The sequence below is a fragment of the Marmota flaviventris genome, chromosome 1 (genome assembly GCF_047511675.1).
Source record: "Marmota flaviventris isolate mMarFla1 chromosome 1, mMarFla1.hap1, whole genome shotgun sequence".
NCBI classification, from domain to species: Eukaryota; Metazoa; Chordata; class Mammalia; order Rodentia; family Sciuridae; genus Marmota; species Marmota flaviventris.
The window spans coordinates 176,213,977-176,232,370 of record NC_092498.1 but is presented as its reverse complement, the minus strand read 5'-3'; the positions used below and the strand labels follow the sequence as shown (position 1 = coordinate 176,232,370).

Sequence of the window (18,394 nt, the reverse complement as noted above, 5' to 3'; positions counted from 1 at the left end):
GTGTTTCCATCCAAGTTGAGGTCAGGACCATTCTGCTATAGAAAATGTAGAGAAGTAAAGGTCTCAAACATTTTTGCTTACTTATTTTTGTGGCTGTGATTCACCATATTTGTTATCTTTATTTTATTTTACTACCCAGTGGAAGAAGACACAGAATAAAGTTCACAATCAGGAAGAGAATCTATATACACAGCCAGTGATCAGCCGTTGCACTCTCTGGAGAGACAAATGAATGGGAACCAAGAGAAAGGGGACCATACTGATAGGAAAATGAACAGAACTGGAAAAGAGAAGAAAAAAACAGATAAAATGAAAGTCAAGAAGGGAATGCTGAAGGGTTTGGGAGACATGTTCAGGCTAAGTCTTTACCACCATATACCGGAGCATTTTTAAATATGCAGTCATGCACTTAACAACAGGGATACCTCTGAGAAAAGTATCTTGGGTGGTTTCTTCATTGTACACAATTTTGGAACTTACATGGTATAGTCTACTGCATGCTGGACTGTGTGGTACATGCTATTATGTATGTGGTCTGTGGTTTACCCAAATTTTAGGTGGCACATGACTGTATGTTACGGTGACATTTAGATAAGAAACACACATTTGAAAACAGTATCTTTGAATACAATGAAAATTCTTTTTATCATTTCCAGTCTTAGCTACTGCACTTTTACATTTTTTAGGATTTTGCTTTAGTTATTTCAGCAGCCTTCAAGATGATATCTTGCCAACCATGTAGATAATCCTGAGGAGGAAGAAAGGAGTCCTCTTTATCTTCACTCTGTACAACAGGAAGAGGCTCATGTTCTTTTTTTTTGTGTGTGTGGCAACAGCGGTTCATTATGTACACTTAAAAACCTACAGTTCAAGTTGTGGTAGCATTTAAAGGTCCACTAATAGCAAGTCTAATAAATATTATGTTACACATAGAGCTTCAATTAAGCTGTGATGATTAATTTAATACTAATTACTTTAGTCTGCAAATATTGATGAAACATGATCTCTGCCTATTTCTTGACAGTTGTTTTTGTGTCCCTAAATTATACTCTAGGATTACTTAGCATATCATTTTTACAATCATTGCTGTACAATAAAAGTGACAAGTTATTCAGAAGTTTCACTGAAATTCCCCCATAAATGTTCATCTAAGGTGATTTATAATATTCAGGTATTTGTTGTTAAATATAAATATTGCCTGTTTGTTCCATAAATTAAAGCCCTAAACATATCAAGATGATGCTTTAAAATTCAAATCATATAGCACAGTCTCTTGACTTTTCAAAAAGTCATTACTCTATGTTATGAATCCCTTTCTTTTAACTTGTTTAATTGCAGAATGTAAAGAAGATATTTATTTTTATGGACTTATGATCCTCAGGTTGACCTCAATAACTCAGGGTGTTACATGCATGTAAGATCTGGAAACTTGAGGAATCAGGACTCAGCTGGAAGGTTACACAACACAGCAGATGTGTTCTATAAATGTGGTGAAGTCAAGTGCATGCAAGAAGCAAAATATAGATTCATATTAACATTAAATATGGCCTGTTCACAGTATTATCTTTAGTTTAAAATAAGATTCATTTCTCCAATGATTCAGAGCAGTGAGATCTTCATCATTTTTCATTAGACTTTTTTCTTTTTTATATACTGCTCCTTCTAAGTCCATCTTCAGTCAAATCATCTTTCTTCATTATATTCCATGTCTAAAAATATTAATGGAAACAAATAACTCCTACTGCCCTTTGTTTCAGGTCCTGTGTTAGCCAGAGGGCTTTCTTTCCATATATACAATCTAACACCTCAGACACTGGCACCTATGCAATGCACAAGACACAGGCTGCTGTACATGAATTAAAATTTAAGGAATTTGTGCTTGGGTCATCTTTAAAATAGAGAATAATAGGTGGAAGGAAACCTGAAACCAATGCAGCACAGTCACAATTCTATGACATATTGAAAACCAATGGCTTGTTAGTTTTCATTCATGAATCAAAAATTATCTGATAAATAAAAGGGTTCTGGACTTATTATGATGTAATGGGTATAGAAATTTCTAGTCTTTTGGGATTACTTTAATTATACATCATCTTTGTCTGCAATTTGCAACTTCAATGGTCAATGTACATTTTGTGGCCAGAGGAGTAGACTTTGAGGAAAATGAATATTGTTTTAAAGGAAGCATGAACACTTCATGACCCTCTTTTTCTTAAATGGTTTGCAGAACATTATATGAAGTTTTCTTCAGATCTAAATCCATAGACGTTACCTATAATCTGTAAGCAAAGCCAGCCTTGTAGCAGAAAAAAAATTACCTATTTATAACTTCAAAAACCTACATACTCTTGAAAATCAAATTATATATTCAGTGGCAGGGGCTGAACTTTATTTCATTTTATTTTTCCTTTCTTTTTTGTACTAGGCTAATATTTTTCCAGTATTTAAGAATGGCTGCAAAGAAAATCATAGATACCTAAACTTCTCTGGATACATGGAATCATTTGTTTGATAAAGTCATATCACATTTATTTATTTATGAGAGTAGTTTTTATAAATTGTGCAAATCATTGTTTAACCCAAACATTATTAAAAATTATGTAGATCATATAAAAATAAGAAATAATTGATACTCAAATTTCATCACTTCTTAATTACTTTTACCATACCATAATCCCAGTTTATGAGATTATCTGTACCTGCTTATATTTTGGAATTAATATATGTTAATTTATATATATATATATATATATATATATATATATATATATATGGAATTAATATATACACTTAGTAATGAGATGGCATCAAAACTATAGATAAATTTGGGTAGGACCAAAATCTTCATAATATTCAATCCTCTAACCTGTCAGCAATGGATAATGCCATGAGACTGGATCCCATTCCAGCAGAAGCAGCACAGTTTCTGGCAGGATGGAGGTGAGGACAGTGGAAGCCAGGAGAGGGGGTGCTGGGAAGGGAGGATTCATAGTTCCACAGGCACCTGGAGAGGGGATATCCAACAGAAAAGTGAATGAAGGGCCAGGTGTCACTGGGATGCTTTGGTGTGGGATTACAATGAATGCAGCAGTACTCACATGAATCTGAGAAGAGGCACTGGAGGAAAGCCCAGTAAGTTCTCTGATCCTTGTAGCAGCTGAGGGTTGCTGGAGCTGATGAGGACAGGAGGGCTGAATATCATGGAGTGGCAGTTCTGGGATGCATGAAAGGACTTGCATTCCATGAGGAAGGAAGTGAAGGAGTGCTGCTTTATTGTGTTCTTCTTGGTGTTGGGAGTGTTTTGGGGCAGTGCTGCTCTGGGCTGCTGCTGAGGTATATGTTTCAGCATCAACTCCTGGCATGGGAGGCTTATCCCATTCTGTCAGCTGCTTAGCAGCCGAGTTAATTCAATGTAGGAAATCAGAAATATTTCTATTTTGTCTGCCAACATTCATTCAGCACAGCTTACATCCACTCTTTGGATCACAGTCAGAACATCATTCTTAACAAATGGAAGGCGTTCATTATGTGCTTCCTTGTCTTTCACTTCAAAGTCATAAAATGCTTTGCACTGGGGTAGGGGCTGAGGTAATGATTTAATAATCTGCACTAAGTTGGCTGGGAGAAACCATGGATCCCATTGACTTACTCTGTGGAGCCAGCTTTTATCAATATGAGTTCAAAAAATGATGATGTCACATTTGCTGAATTTAAAGCTCCAGGTTCTTTTTCTTCACAGTTGTATAATGCTTTAGGACATTGTAACAAGTAGACCCCTCACTGAGGCCTTCAGGCTTGCACCTGAGTCTGCCATCCACACTGGGAGCTCTACAGATCTTTTGCACTACAATTAGACATAGTGGTGCCCTGAACCTTGAATACATCTGTGCAGTTGGTCACACTGCCCCCACTGGCTAGGTTTCCAAGGCCTCTGCTTGATGCCATCTAGAAGCCTGACCAGCAGGATGTTACCTGGAAGCTCATCACAGGAGCCAACAAGAGTTCTCCACTTGGGACAACTGAGGGAACCTACAATCCCAGAAAACATGATTTGCAAAACCTGTGCTGGCAAGGCAAGACATTTGCAGAAGCACCAGGACACTCCAAAAGATACAAGGAGGCAGATTCATTCATCTTTATGTACTTTAATGAGAAAACATCTTAGAAATGTTCATAGTTGTGTGCAGCTCTTAAAATGATTCATGTAACATCCATTTCAGATTTTGCTCTTGCACCTTGACTCCTCCTCCTTGTTCTTGGTACACACAGTGGTGGTCATGGTCAATGTAGATTCCACTCAGCCTTGCGTGCTGCTACCTAATTCTCTGACGCAGGTGCAGCAGCCCCTGGAGACTCCTCTCTGCTTCCCCCCTTGCTGTACAGACACATTATACAGGTGCCATTGCTTCCCACTTAAGCAGCCCTAAATGTTATTTTTTAAATCAACAGAATGTTTGATGGGTTAGAAACCAATACATAAGAGATGGAATATTCCAAATTTCTATCCTGGCTTGAATATTTTGTGACTGTGTGACTTTGGAAAAGTGACCTAATTTATCTGCTTTCTTTTTCTCTGGTGGTAGTAAGAGTCCCTGACTCAGGGAACCACAGGAACTACATACAAAGCTCCAATGCACTGCATTTCAGGATATGAAGTCCAGGCATGGCAGCACTTGTTACCCTGAGTTTAATAATGTATGAAACAAGAGCAGTAATGACAGTGTTTTGTGGTGATGGGCAGCTAACCATTCAGGGGTAGCAAGGACATTCACTCTTACTGTGAAGCAGCTAAAGAATAGACACAAGGTAGATGGGGCATGAATGCTTGACACTGGTGGCATATTCACACCTCTCCCTCTTTGCTTATAGAATGTCCCCCAGGACCTGTCCATCAACACCTTTGGGCTGGAGCAGTCCCTCTTGTTGTGGACCCTGCAAGAGATGCTGGCTAACATGATGGAGAAGTTGGAAGGGGCATGTACACTTTAGACTGGAGTATTTTAGTGTGCTCAGCTGCTGGGGGTTGGTGGATCTTATAGGTATTGGAAATCGTGTTTGTGGAGATAAGTCAATTACTTTCATTTATGACTCCTTTGGGAATGACCTTCTGCTTTACCTAGCACCTCATCATATCTTGAACTTGAAAAAAGAAATCCAAGCACAATGTAATCTGTGTAGGTGCCTGTTGCACTCTTGGGCATCTGTGTGTCTCCCTGTGTCTTCAGAGCTCTGACTCTTCCTCTTTTGACCAATTTTTTTTTTTTTTTTTTTGCATGGCTCTTTGTTATTGACCATTATTTATTTTCAAATACGTTTAAGTGTGTGGCTATGTTCTAAGCTGTTGTTTGGTGAGTAAAATTTCATGGCACTGTTACACACTTTAGGTAATAAAATCACAGTGATATTGCTTTAGTGAATTGTAAATTTGCCTTAGCTAATCATTTTCTTTTGAAAATTAAGACTTTTATTTCTGTCTTCAAATGCAGATATTTTCCTTCAAAAATCTATAAGATGATTTTAATTATTTTCCATGTGACAAGCTCTTATTGACTGGGCAATACACATTTGTAAATAATTCATTCAATTTAAAGTTAAGCAGAAGGATAAATGGTCACTTTTTTGGGTCTTCTCTATAATTTTTAGGTGCATTCTAAGTGCTGCACTGTTGTGCAGTTTTATAAACTCGAGTATTTTCAGGAATAGTACCAAAATTTTTCTTTGTCATTAATGATTTCTGTATATCTTTTCTGTTTGAATTGTTATTCTAGTTGGGATGAATAAAGAGATTAATAATACATGGTTCCAAATAAATGAGTGATTAATTGTGTTGTTATATATAATTTTGCACCATCCACAAGAAAATCCTGTTTCTCTATACTTTAAAAAATTGTAGTGTAACAGCTTAGAATTTTAATCAGGCTGTGTATGAATTCTAAATTAAATTTTAACTTACATAATTTTATGAAAACTTACTATAGGAAAGAGATGAATTTAATGGAGCTGGAACTTACTTTCACCTGCTAGTATATTTTAGGAAGAAAACACTGTCAAATAGCTTAAGGAAAAAGTGCCTAAAATTTTAGTGGGGAGAAAGATTCTTATTTAAGAAGCAGTTTTGATGATACCCAAGAGTGATATTCAAAATATTTTACAACTGCCTTGGCATAAGTACCAGTGAATCAGAGTGGCTTTCAGCCACAGTTCTGGAGGTTGGGGTGATCTGAGTGATTTGTGGGGTGTCCTGGAGGACTCCTGGGGTGGTTTAGTGATGTTTACCAAGAGCGATAGGTGTTTTGCACTGTAACAATCATTTAAATCAGGAAAGTGTTTACTGATTGTATTTGATCCATGGAAGCTGCTGGGACTCATAGGAATCATCTTTTGGACTCCCTGGATGCCCATACCATGTCTTCTTGAGTTTTCTGATGTCTCCTTCAAACGTCTTATGGGACTATGATGGTGAATCCTTTTGTCAAGCAAATTGACATGTCTCAGTTAATAAATTATACACAGTTGATTTTCTGAAATGAAGATTCCCATTTCCTAGGTTAACATGTCAGAAAGGAAACATTAATCTTTTTGTTTGGTGGTGGTGGGAGGTATCAGAGATTGAACCCAAGGGCACTTGACCACTGAGACACATCCTTAGCCCTAGTTTGCATTTCATTTAATGACAGGGTCTCACTGAGTTGCTCAGCACCTCGCTTTTTGCTGAAGCTGTCTTTGAACTTATGATTCTTTTATTCTCAGCATCCTGAGCCACTGGGATTAAAGGCATGCACAACCACATCCAGTTTACCAGCTTCTAATTATAGGGTGCTACTGATTTTCTACAACACAATGCTTGCATCTTACAAAGAAAAAAAAAATTGTGACAGAATTTTGGCAGGAAATGATATTACAAGTTTTGGGAAAGTGTACGAATAGTTGTTCCTGAAATCTGGAAATATTCAGGAGGTGCATGGGGTACTGCATCTGTCATAATCATTTCTGGTGATCTGGGGAATGATGACATGAGTGGTGCAAAACTTTCTCATATTTAAAAAAGTGGTAAGATCAGGTGCCCATGTCAATTGACCAAGACTTAACTTTTTTAGCTGGATGTGGTTTGGTATCTTTTTACTATTTGATATGCTATTATACTTTCTATACCATTTAAAAATCCTATAATCTTTCAAAGAAAAATGATTTTTAAGAATCCTCACTTTTTTTTCTTTCTACTAAGAAATGGGAAAAGGAGAGTGGAAAGGAATGGAACAGTATTTGATGTTTGTTCTGTTTGTCCCTTTAATAATGGGAATAACTTGGGCTGGGGATTGGCTCAAGCAGTAGCGTTTTCGCCTGGCATGCGTGTGGCCCGGGGTTCGATCCTCAGCACCACATACAAAACAAAGATGTTGTGTCTGCCAAAAACTAAAAAATAAATATTAAAAATCTCTCTCTCTCTCTCTCTCTCTCTCTCTCTCTCTCTCTCTCTCTTTATAAAAAGTATAGGGAATAACTCTGTTAGAGTGAATATGATGATGATGATGATGATGATGAATGTGTTATTGACCCTCATGTTCAGATGAGGACAATGCTTAGGAAGTTTACTTGGGAAGGTATCTTGATACAGTTGCTGTAGATGCAAACAAGCTAGTGATTCATTTAGTGACGTTTATATCCAAACAAAAACAGCTCTGGCAAATAAGAGGAATCTGCAGCCTGGTTTTTGTGTGCTTCTATATTGTATGAAACTGAAGACAATAGGTTTGAGTCCCAAAAGTGTTGCTTTTTAGTTGTGTGCCTTGACCAGTAATCTCTCTGAAACTTAGTGTAATTTCTATTGCTATAATTGAATATCACCCTGGGTAAATTATAGAGAAAAGACATTTAGCTCATGGCTCTGGAAATTAAAGAGCATTAGTGCTGGCATCCGGTGAGGCCTACTTGGTCATGAGTTGGCAGAGGGCAGCAGCATATGGTGTTGCAGCTTAATGGATCTGGAAGGGCCCATTTTTTTGAGACAGGGTCTCCCTAAATTGCTGAGGCTGGCCTTGAACTTGTGGTATTCCTGTCTTAGCCTCCTAAGTGGCTACTAGGATTACAGGTGTTTGACACCATTCCCAGCTGACAAGTTGATTCAGATACATGTCTGTACAATGTGAAATATTCACCACAAAATAATTAACATATTTGTAACCTCACATAAATACATTTGTTGAAAATTTTCTAAACTTTCATACCCTATAGAACTTTAAAGTGTTTTAGTTTACTTTGATAAAATTCTGGCCATAGAAATGGTCTAATCATACAAGGTGGCATAATGCTTTGGAAATTTAGAGACATTTAGGAAACCAAAAATTACTGGTGACTGCTTTCCTTCAAACATTAGTTTTGGCTCATCAACAATTCAAGCATAACTAGGAACACAAAATATATTAGATGACTTTTATTATCTTAACAACAACATAATTCACCTTCAGGAGCTAAAGCCATTTCAAAGAGTCACATCTTATCCTACTTTTTGCTATATATTTATAATGATTCAGTGACTTAGAAGCTTTCAAGTGCTATAAGAAGTCAAAACAACATCTGAAAAATGATTTTAAAGACTTAAATAAGTAGTAGTCTAGAAAAACTGACATGAAAACCAACTCAAGTTTCAAGTTCCTTCTTTTTAGAAATATTACATATGCTGTACTTTTTAAAAAGCAACTTTGCTGAGAGCCATAGCCCAGTGGAAATGATACATGGCATTTTTGCCAGAATGGAGTGGTTGAGAGGTGACCCAGCAAGCCATTGAGATGATAATGGTTATGTTAAGCTGTGTATTCAATTGTATATTAGACCCCTGCTGTCTGCCTCTACTTTGGAGTTCTCTCACTACTTTGGAGTTCTCCTGGGGATTTCCAGAGAGTTCCCATTGGTTGGGGAAGTGCGGGAGGAGGGATTTCCAGAGGAGGGATTTTCCTGTCCGTGGTTCCTGGAGGAGCCACGTGGCATTAGGGAGTGTTCCCGGGAAGTGTGTGTAGAGTGCTGGTGAGAGTTCGGAAATAAAGTTTGCTGTTTGAACCTACAAGGCTGTGTGGTGGCTTGGTTATTTTGTGCCCAGCCAGACTGCTGCATTTGGTGGCCATGCGGGGAATGCCTGAGGGTGAGTGATAAGGTAAATTGCTCTCCCCTGAGGGAAGGCGAGAGAATGGGTGACCATTTCAAAAAACAATGTGTTCTTGTTTTGATTTGTTTTGTTTTTGTTTCAAGCTGCCTATCCATAGAATTTTCTCAGGCAAACTGGGAAAGATGGTTGGCTCAAGGTTTGAAATTGTTTGGCCCTGAGGAAAAGATAGAGATAGACCACGAATATACATTTCAAAAAAATAGGAAAATTGATACAACGATTTTTTGTTCCGTTTTTGTTGTTTTGCTTCGGTTTTGTTTTGAGTTATCTGTTTGAGTTGCGTTATCCTTGTAGCAGAAATATGGGGTCAGAAATTAGCAAAAAACAAACCAAAAGAATGTTAAGTAAATTGTTAGAGAAGGAGGCACCCCAGTAAAACCAAAAAGAGTCAGGGCATGCGTTGATACAATACAAAAATGTAGCCCATGGCTTTTTAAGGAGGAGTTGTTGAATATATCACAATGGGACCATCATGGTGAAGATTTAAGGGACAGGGAAAAGAAAGACCCAGGAACTCTGCTAGTTGGCACATTGCCATTGTGGATGATGATACGATTTTGTTTGCCTAGTCCAAAGATTTCAGTTCATATTATGGTAGAAGACATATTAGATCAGGAAAAAGAGGAGTCCTCTCGAGGTAGTCAGAAAAAGGAAGAAAGTTTAGAGCAGAAAAAGTGATCAGGGGAAAAGTTATAACAGGAGGCTGCTACTAACACCTTTCTATCACCAGAGGGCATAAGTGTCCAACCAACAGCTCTGCCTATGGGGCCCTCAACCCCCGTAGTTGATAGATGGGATCCTGAGACAGGACCTCAAAGATTAGCATGCCCTGTATTTGAACAGGCAGGAGGGCAGCGAATTCAGCATGTTTTAGATTTCAAAACAGTGAAACAGCTAAAAGAGGCTGTAACAACCTATGGTCCTCAAGCACCCTTTCACCATAAGCTTGGTCGAATCCATTACCAACTTGAACATGACTCCAGCAGATTGGACTAGTATGTGTAAAGCTGTGCTAAATGGAGGACAATACCTGTTATGGAAGGTTGCCAATGAGGAATTTTGCATGGAGACGGCTAGGCGAAATGCAGCAGCTGGTTATCCTCAGAGAAATCTAGATATGTTGTTAGGAAAAGGACCTTATGAAGGTAAGCTGCAACAAAATGCATATGATCCGGCTATATATTCACAGATTGCTACAGATGCAGTTAGGGCATGGAAGACTTTACAAGGACATGGAGATTTAAAAGGTCAAGTATCTAAGGTAATACAAGGAGCTAATGAACCTTACACTGAATTTGTAGATAGGCTTATTCAACAGCTACCAGAGTTTTGGGGAAAAAGAGCAAGCAATGCCATTAATTAAACAGCTAGCCTTTGAACAAGCAAACAGATGGTGTAAGGAGGCCATTAGACCATGGAAACATGGAGATTTAAACACATATATCAAATTATGTAGAGACATTACTGAACAAGGGCAAGTCCTGGCAGCCGCAGCACAACAGGCTTTAGATGCCAGGCTGAAAATATGCTACAATTGTGAACAAACAGAACATTTTAAAAGGAGTTGCCCCATAGGAGGAGGGTTTAACAAAGCTAGGTATCAAAGGAGTAGAATACCAGGTATTTGCCAACGATGCTGTAAAGGGAGACATTGGGCTAATGAATGCCATTCTCTAACCACCATAGAGGGTACTCCATTATCAAAAAACGGACAAGGACCTGGTGTTTACCCATGATACGGTGGAGAAAAGCATCAGCTCCATTGCCAAAAAACGGACTGGGGGGCCCAATGCTCGGGGGCCCCCAACCACAAATATATGGGGCAATGGAGCAACCCAGCAACACCATCAGAGTAGTGCCCAGGACATATTATCCATTAAATCCCTCAACAAACAAACCAGAGGGAGCACAGGGTTGGACATCTGCACCTCTGTCAGAGCAGTACTAACTCCAGAGATGGGAGTTCAAATCATTCCCACAGGAGTAAAAGGACCTCTTCCCCAAGGAACAGTAGGCTTATTATTGAGACACAATTTTTCTACACTAAAAGGACTTATGATAAGTCCTGGGGTAATTGATCCCAATTATGAAGGTGAAATAAAAATTATAGCTAGTTCTCCAAGAGGTATATCAGTAATTTCATCAGGAGATAGAATAGCACAGTTATTAATAATACCCAGCCTGCATGATAAATTTTCCAGTCTTACTGTAGAAAGAGGTTCCAGGGGATGAGGCTGCACAGGTGTAGATTGGGCTATGCTGTCTTTAAATTTAGATTCTCACCCAATGCTAAAACTAAATATTCAAGGACATGAATTTAATGGGCTACTGGATACAGGTGCAGACCTTAGCATCATATCTCGTCAAGAATGGCCAAAACATTGGCCATTACAACAAGCCACTCAAACACTTCAAGGCCTAGGAGTGGTGAATAATCCCCATAGAAGTGCAATGGTATTAGATTGGAAGGATCCTGAAGGATGTGAAGGAACTATTCAGCCATATGCATTGGATCATCTTCCTATAAATTTATGGGGACGAGATGTCCTAGATCAATTAGATTTGACATTAACAAATAACATCAATCCTAATGCGCCCACTACTAGGGCTAGACAAGGTTTTATGAAAGAAAAAAAGATTAGGAGAACAAGAACAAGGTATAGCAGCACCAATTCAAATAGATCAAGGAATAAATAGACATGGATTGGGTTTTCAGAAGGAGTCACTGAGACAATCAAAATTACTTGGAAATCAGAAAGACCAGTATGGGTTCCTCAGTGGCCCCTGACTAAAGAAAAGATACAAGTAGCCCATGACCTGGTCAAACACAAATTAGCAGAGGGACATATACAACCTTCCATATCTCCCCATAATACTCCCATTTTTGTCATCAAAAAGAAATCTGGTAAATGGAGATTATTGCAAGATTTAAGAGCCATTAATAATGAGATGGTTATTATGAGACCTGCTCAATCAGGGATTCCCCAATTGTCTGTTTTGCCAAAAACCTGGTGTGTTTTAGCTATAGATATTAAAGATTGTTTTTTTTTTCAATTCTAAGTCATCCTGAGGATAGTCCACGTTTTGCATTTACTATCCCTGCACTGAATCATGAAGGTCCTGATCAGAGATATGAATGGAAAGTACTCCCTCAAGGGATGGCTAACAGCCCAACTATGTGTCAAATTTATGTTAACAAAGCAATCCAGCCACTTAGAAATCAAAATCCTGAACTACAAATATTTCACTATATGGATGATGTATTATTAGCACACAAAGATAAAAACACATTGCTAGAATGTTATGCCACACTTACAAACTTATTAAAACATTATAATCTAGAGATAGCAATAGATAAAGTACAATTAAATTTTCCAATTAATTATTTAGGAGTTCTGTTATCCTCAACCATGGTCCCTCCACCAAAAATTCAAATACGAGTAGATCAGCTCAAATCACTTAACGACTTTCAAAAGTTATTAGGAGACATAAATTGGATAAGGCCTTATCTAGGCATACCAACAGGAGAGTTGGGACCTTTATTTGATATCCTAAAAGGTCCATCAGATCCAAATTCACCCTGCATGTTAACGCCTGAAGCAAGAAAGACATTAAAAATTATTGAAACATATATGGAAAATATGCATTTGGATAGAATTGATATAAGTTTGCCTTTATTATATATTGTAATACCAACAAAAAATATTCCTACAGGAGTATTTTGGCAAGAAGGTCCATTATTGTGGATACATTTATCTTATTCTCCTAACACTATTCTTACTAGGTATCCTGAGGCCATAGGACAATTAATACTCAAAGGCATAAAAGCAGCAAAGGGAGAGTTTGGAATTTCTCCCAATAAAATTATTACTCCATATATTATGGATCAAATTGATGTTAGCTAATGAGTTAAATACTTGGGCAATAATCATGTGTAAATCTAATGTTTCATTTGATAATCACTTACCATCTAATCCTTTGTTGTCTTTTTGGTCTAAGCATCCTGTAGTTTTTCCAAAAATGACAATAAATACACCTATCACGAATGCTCCAAATATATTCACTGATGGGTCAAATAATGGTACAGCAGCAGTAGTTACCCCTGATCAAACTTTTACAATTTAGTACCCAAACAATCAGCTCAAAAGGTAGAGCTTAGTGCAATATTACAAGATTTTGTGATATTTAAAGATTCTGTATTTAATTTATTTTCTGATAGTCAGTATATAGTTAATGCTATAGTATCCCTTGAAGATGCTGGTAGGATTTCCCCCTTCCTCTTCTGTTTTCTCTTTGTTTTCCACTATTCAAAGTCTAATCTGGGACAGAAAAGACCCATTCTTTATAGGACATATCAGGGCACATACAGGATTGCCTGGAGCCCTTAGTTTGGGCAATGATTTAGCAGATAAACTACACATGACATACATATTTTCTCTACGCTAGAAGAAGCTACAAATTTTCATAAAATGTTCCATGTCAATGCTAATACTTTACAAAAGCATTTTAAAATAAATAAGGAACAAGCTAGACAAATAATAAAACAATGTCAAAATTGTGTGACCTTTTTACCACAAGTTAATCTTGGAGTCAATCCTAGAGGACTGATACCTAACCATATTTGCAGATGGATGTCACACACTTGCCAGAATTTGGAAAATTAAAATATTTGCATGTTACAGTTGATACTTCTTCTGGATTTTTGATGGGCTCCCTTCATGCTGGAGAAAAAACTGAAGATATTATAGCTCATTATTTATAAAATTTTGCCACTGTGGGCATTCCAAAACAGTTAAAAACAGATAATGGTCCTGGTTATACTTCTACCTCTTTTAAACAATTTTGCTCATCATTTGGCATTACTCATATAACAGGAATCCCATACAATCCACAGAGACAAGGCATAGTTGAAAGAGCTCATCAAACTATTAAAATGTACTTATTAAAGCAAAAAGAGGGAATCGGAAAGGGGTATATATCCCCCAAAGATAAACTTAAAATAACTCTTTTTACTCTAAACTTTTTAAATTTGGATTCATCAGGGCTTAGTGCTGTGGAAAGGCATATGTGTCCAAAAAATGTACATAAGCCTAAGGTACTTTGGAAGGATATTCTAACAGGACAATGGAAAGGTCCTGACCCAGTGATTGTCTGGAGTTGGGGTTGTGTTTGTGTGTTTCCACAGGGAGAACAGCAACTGATTTGGATTCCAGAGACACTAACCAAAGCGATTTCTACAGACCAAAAAGAAGATGATTTGACTCAAATCCATAACAGCTGATATCCAGAGTTCCAGTTTGGCTATTCTTACATCTGCAACAGTGGTTCTCCCACACCTGGAGACTAATGAATAATAAACACCATTAAAGCCTATTTCAAATGTAAAACACCTTGGAGCTTGCTTGTGGGAATACCTTCAGACCCATTATACAAGTTACAGGAATAAGGATGAGATATCCAAAAAAGAGTCAAACCCACGTGGTAACCAGGATGTCTTTTTCAATATCTATTTTATTATTGCCCTTTCCCACATCATAAAGTTTTATTTTATTTTTTGAGCTCATACAGATCTAAGTTAATGTTTTTCTGATCAGTTTTATTTTTTGACTGTGGAGTTTTTAAACATTGCAATGGAGATTTCACCTGTGTAAATCTACAAGGCCTTTACTATTGTCTTATGTGTTGTATGTTATGTGTGCATACTTGTGTTTTATGTTGTATGTCTGTATGTGCGTATGTCCATATATGATATATTGCCGCAGTCTGGCTGGGCACAAAATCACGAGCCACTCAAGCAGGAACAAACTTTATTTTTTTTTTGAAACTGCCGCCAATACCCCATACACGCCCGGTAAGGTTGCCGATCCACGCACACCGCGTTCTCCTGGCTCCCCAGAGGAAGTTCCTCCTCCGGAATTCCCTCCTACCGCACTTCCCCAACCAATAGGAACTCTCCAGGAGTCCAGTAGCAGGCCGAGGTGGACAGCAGGAGTCCAATATCCATAAGAATGCAAATCTTAACATAATCATATCATCTCAATGGCTAGCTAGTGTCACCTTTCAACCAAAAATGCCATGCATCATATTACTTGGCTGTGGCTCTTAGCAATATATGAGGAGTGCTCATGAAAAAATGGATAATAAAATGTTTATTATTCATGTGATTTACATGGTTTAATTTAAATTGGGCAAACAGCTGTTGAGGATTGTTTTAATATGTGAACAAATAAGGAGGTTAACAGATCTGTTTGTTTACTTTCACCTTTCCTTTTCATTATACTTAATAATTCTGTTCAGGATAATGTAAATTGTTCAGAAATTGTTTTCTTAGTACCTGTTGGAATGTTACATAATTTTTTTTTAGCCATCATTGCCAGAATTCCTATCTTCATCCCAGTGCCGGTGAAGACAAAGATAAAACCAAACTACAGCTTCTTTGATAGCTATCACAGTAAACTGTATAAACTGATGCATCAATGAATAATAACTCAACAAGTAATGCTCAATCAAGGAGTCGATTTACTTTGGGAGGAAATGGACATATTGATAGATTCCTCTGCTTTGAACTGCTTACAGAACTTGCCTGGACTATGTATCACTTGTATACATTGTGAACTATCTGTTGGTGCAGTGAATTGTGGTAGTGCTGGAGTATCTTTGCTGATGGTGTCACTAGTGGTACAATTTTTCCAAAGGAGCCGTCAATTGGCTTGGTGTCATGGCATTTCTGTATCCTCCTCCCTTCTGCTAGTGATGGTCTAAAATTTGGGGGCCAACAGAGGTGAGGCAAAGAACCTCACTCCCCCACTGGTGCATAGGCCTATCCATAAGTATGGCTGTATGCTGGACCGGTAGTTAGTGATGGGTAAGATCCAATTGCAGTGGTACCAACCTAAGGCAGGAGGCTGATGCTTTGAGGTCAGCTCCTCCGATGACAGGTAAGAACCATATGTAGTATTGGACAGTCTAAGAGGCACGGTCCCTAAGCCACATGCTTGGTGTTTAATTAAACAGAAGGGGGGAGATGCTGAGAGCCATAGCCAAGTGGGAACTATGCATGGCATTTTTGCCAGAACGGAGTGGTTGAGTGGTGACCCCAGCAAGCATGGAGATGATAATGGTTATGTTAAGCTGTGTATTCAATTGTATATTAGACCCCTGCTTTCTGCCTTGGCATGCTACTTTGGAGTTCCTGCAGGGATTCCCGGAGAGTTCCCATTGGTTGTGGAAGTGCGGGAGGAGGGATTTCCAGAGGAGGGATGTCCAGTTGGGGTGGTGTGTCCCGAGAGAAGGCTACAAGCATGGAGTTCTTGGGAGTGCGGAGAATAAAGGAGTTCCTGTTTTGAACCTACAAGACTGTGTGGCAGCTCGGTTATTTTGTGACCAGCCAGACTGCGGCACAACCTGAGCAGCCACAGGAACACATTGACACAGTCCAAGGTCCTGTCACCAGTACCCCTCAGCAAGCCCTAGGAGAACAAGGAGGCACCTGTGGGTGCCAACAGGAGCCAGGATTCCCTTCTGAAGCTCAAGTAAGAGGAGCCTGAATATGACATCCCCGCCTTTGGCTTTGACTCTGAGCCAGAGCTGAGTGAGGAGCACACAGAGGACAGAGGCTCAGGAGACCAGAAGCCTGCCCAGCCCCGTAGACCCTCACATGCCTCCTCCCTGCAGTGGGCCCGCTTCAAGGTGGGTGAGCCTTCAGAAGACATGGCCCTAGAAGAGGAGACCAGCTTTGAGAATGAGGGCTTCTGGCCATATGAAGAGGACACCCTGTTGACCAGAGGCTTCTCTGGGGACAGTGACTCCACAGGGGGCTCCTCACTGTCCCTTGCCAAGAAAAACTCCCCCATGTCAGGCTCCTAAAGCTCAAGACAGAGAAGAATGCCCAGGCAGAACTGGGAAGAACCACTCCTTGGCCTCCTTTTCCTCATCCATCACCACCAACACCACCTGCTCCTCATCCTCCTCCTCTTTCTCCTTCTTGTCAAAGAACAGTGGTGGCCTGAAGCCATGCTTTGCCTAGGATGCAGGCATTCATGGCACTCCCAATGTCAGGGCCAGGAAAAACACTGATATGAGGGCTGGGCTCACCTTCTGTGTCCAGGCCAAGCCATCTGTCCAGCCTAAGCCCTTCCTGAACCTGGCAGAGTCAAAGAGTCAAGAGAAGATGGACATCAGCATTTTAGGATGCCAACTGAGACCCACAGGCCAGCTCCAGGAGGAAGGGCCCTCAAGGACCCTAGGAATGAGGATTCAGAGCTTACCCCACACATAGCCTCTGAAGGGCCCAATGAGGGGGGGCCAGGAGAGGCTCAGGTGACATCATCACCCTCCCAGCCACTGCTCCCCCATGTATCCCTAAGAAGGAGTAGGAAGGGCCAGCTACCTCCTATGTGACATGTAGCACCTACCAGAAGATCCAGGACTTAGAGATCAGTTTCCCTGCTGGCTTGGAGGTGCAGGTGCTGGAAAATCAGGAGAGTGGTTGGTAGTATGTGAGGTTTGGGGAACTGGAGGGCTGAGCCCCTTCCCACTACTTCATGCCTGATGAGAATGAGCAGCCTAACACCCCTGGAAAAGAGCAGGATGTGCTAAAGAGCCGGCAGAATGAGGGCAAGTCAGACAGCCTGGAGAAGATCGAGAGATGGGTGCAGGCGCTCAACACCATCAACCAGAGGTGAAGGACAACATTAAACCCTACAGATGTGGGACCTGAAAGATGGCCCACCTCCCAGCTATTGCCTGGAAGGTAGGATACATTGAATAGGGAAGGGAATGACCTGGAACCCAGACATGAGAAAGCTGGGACCTATGGTGCACCTTGGTTTCTTCATTGATGGACTACATGTCATTTGGGACAGGCCATCTTGGAAACCCCAATTGTGCCTTTGTTGCAAATCTGGAAGAGATGTGGTCATAGGGGGGCCTCCAGAATCCTGCCTGTTTGGCTGCTTTGGTGGCTACCATGTTGCCACCAGAGGTAGCCCTTGTATTGTCCTTATCCATGTTTGTGGATCATGCACTTTCCCAGGAATTGCCACCACCCACCATGGCTGGGTGCATATGAAGACCCCACAGGCCCTGGGACTTGGAGTTGTCTCATGAGCTCACATCTCTCCCTGGGCCAGGCCACTGTCTGTACCTGGGAATTAAAGAAAACACAGTTCCCAGGTGCCAGCAAGAACTACCTTCTTAGCTGTCATTGCCCTGGCATTGAGAAGAGAGTTTGCT

At 39.7% G+C, this 18,394-nt stretch overlaps 2 pseudogenes; one reads left to right on the top strand and one right to left on the bottom strand.

The window, feature by feature from the left end:
• Window positions 1-2,861: 2,861 nt before the first annotated feature.
• Window positions 2,862-4,134, bottom strand: LOC114081236 (E3 ubiquitin-protein ligase SH3RF1 pseudogene; annotated as a pseudogene).
• Window positions 4,135-4,277: 143 nt separating this feature from the next.
• LOC114081235 (SH3 and PX domain-containing protein 2A-like) lies at window positions 4,278-17,844 on the top strand (annotated as a pseudogene).
• The last annotated feature ends 550 nt before the right edge of the window (window positions 17,845-18,394 follow it).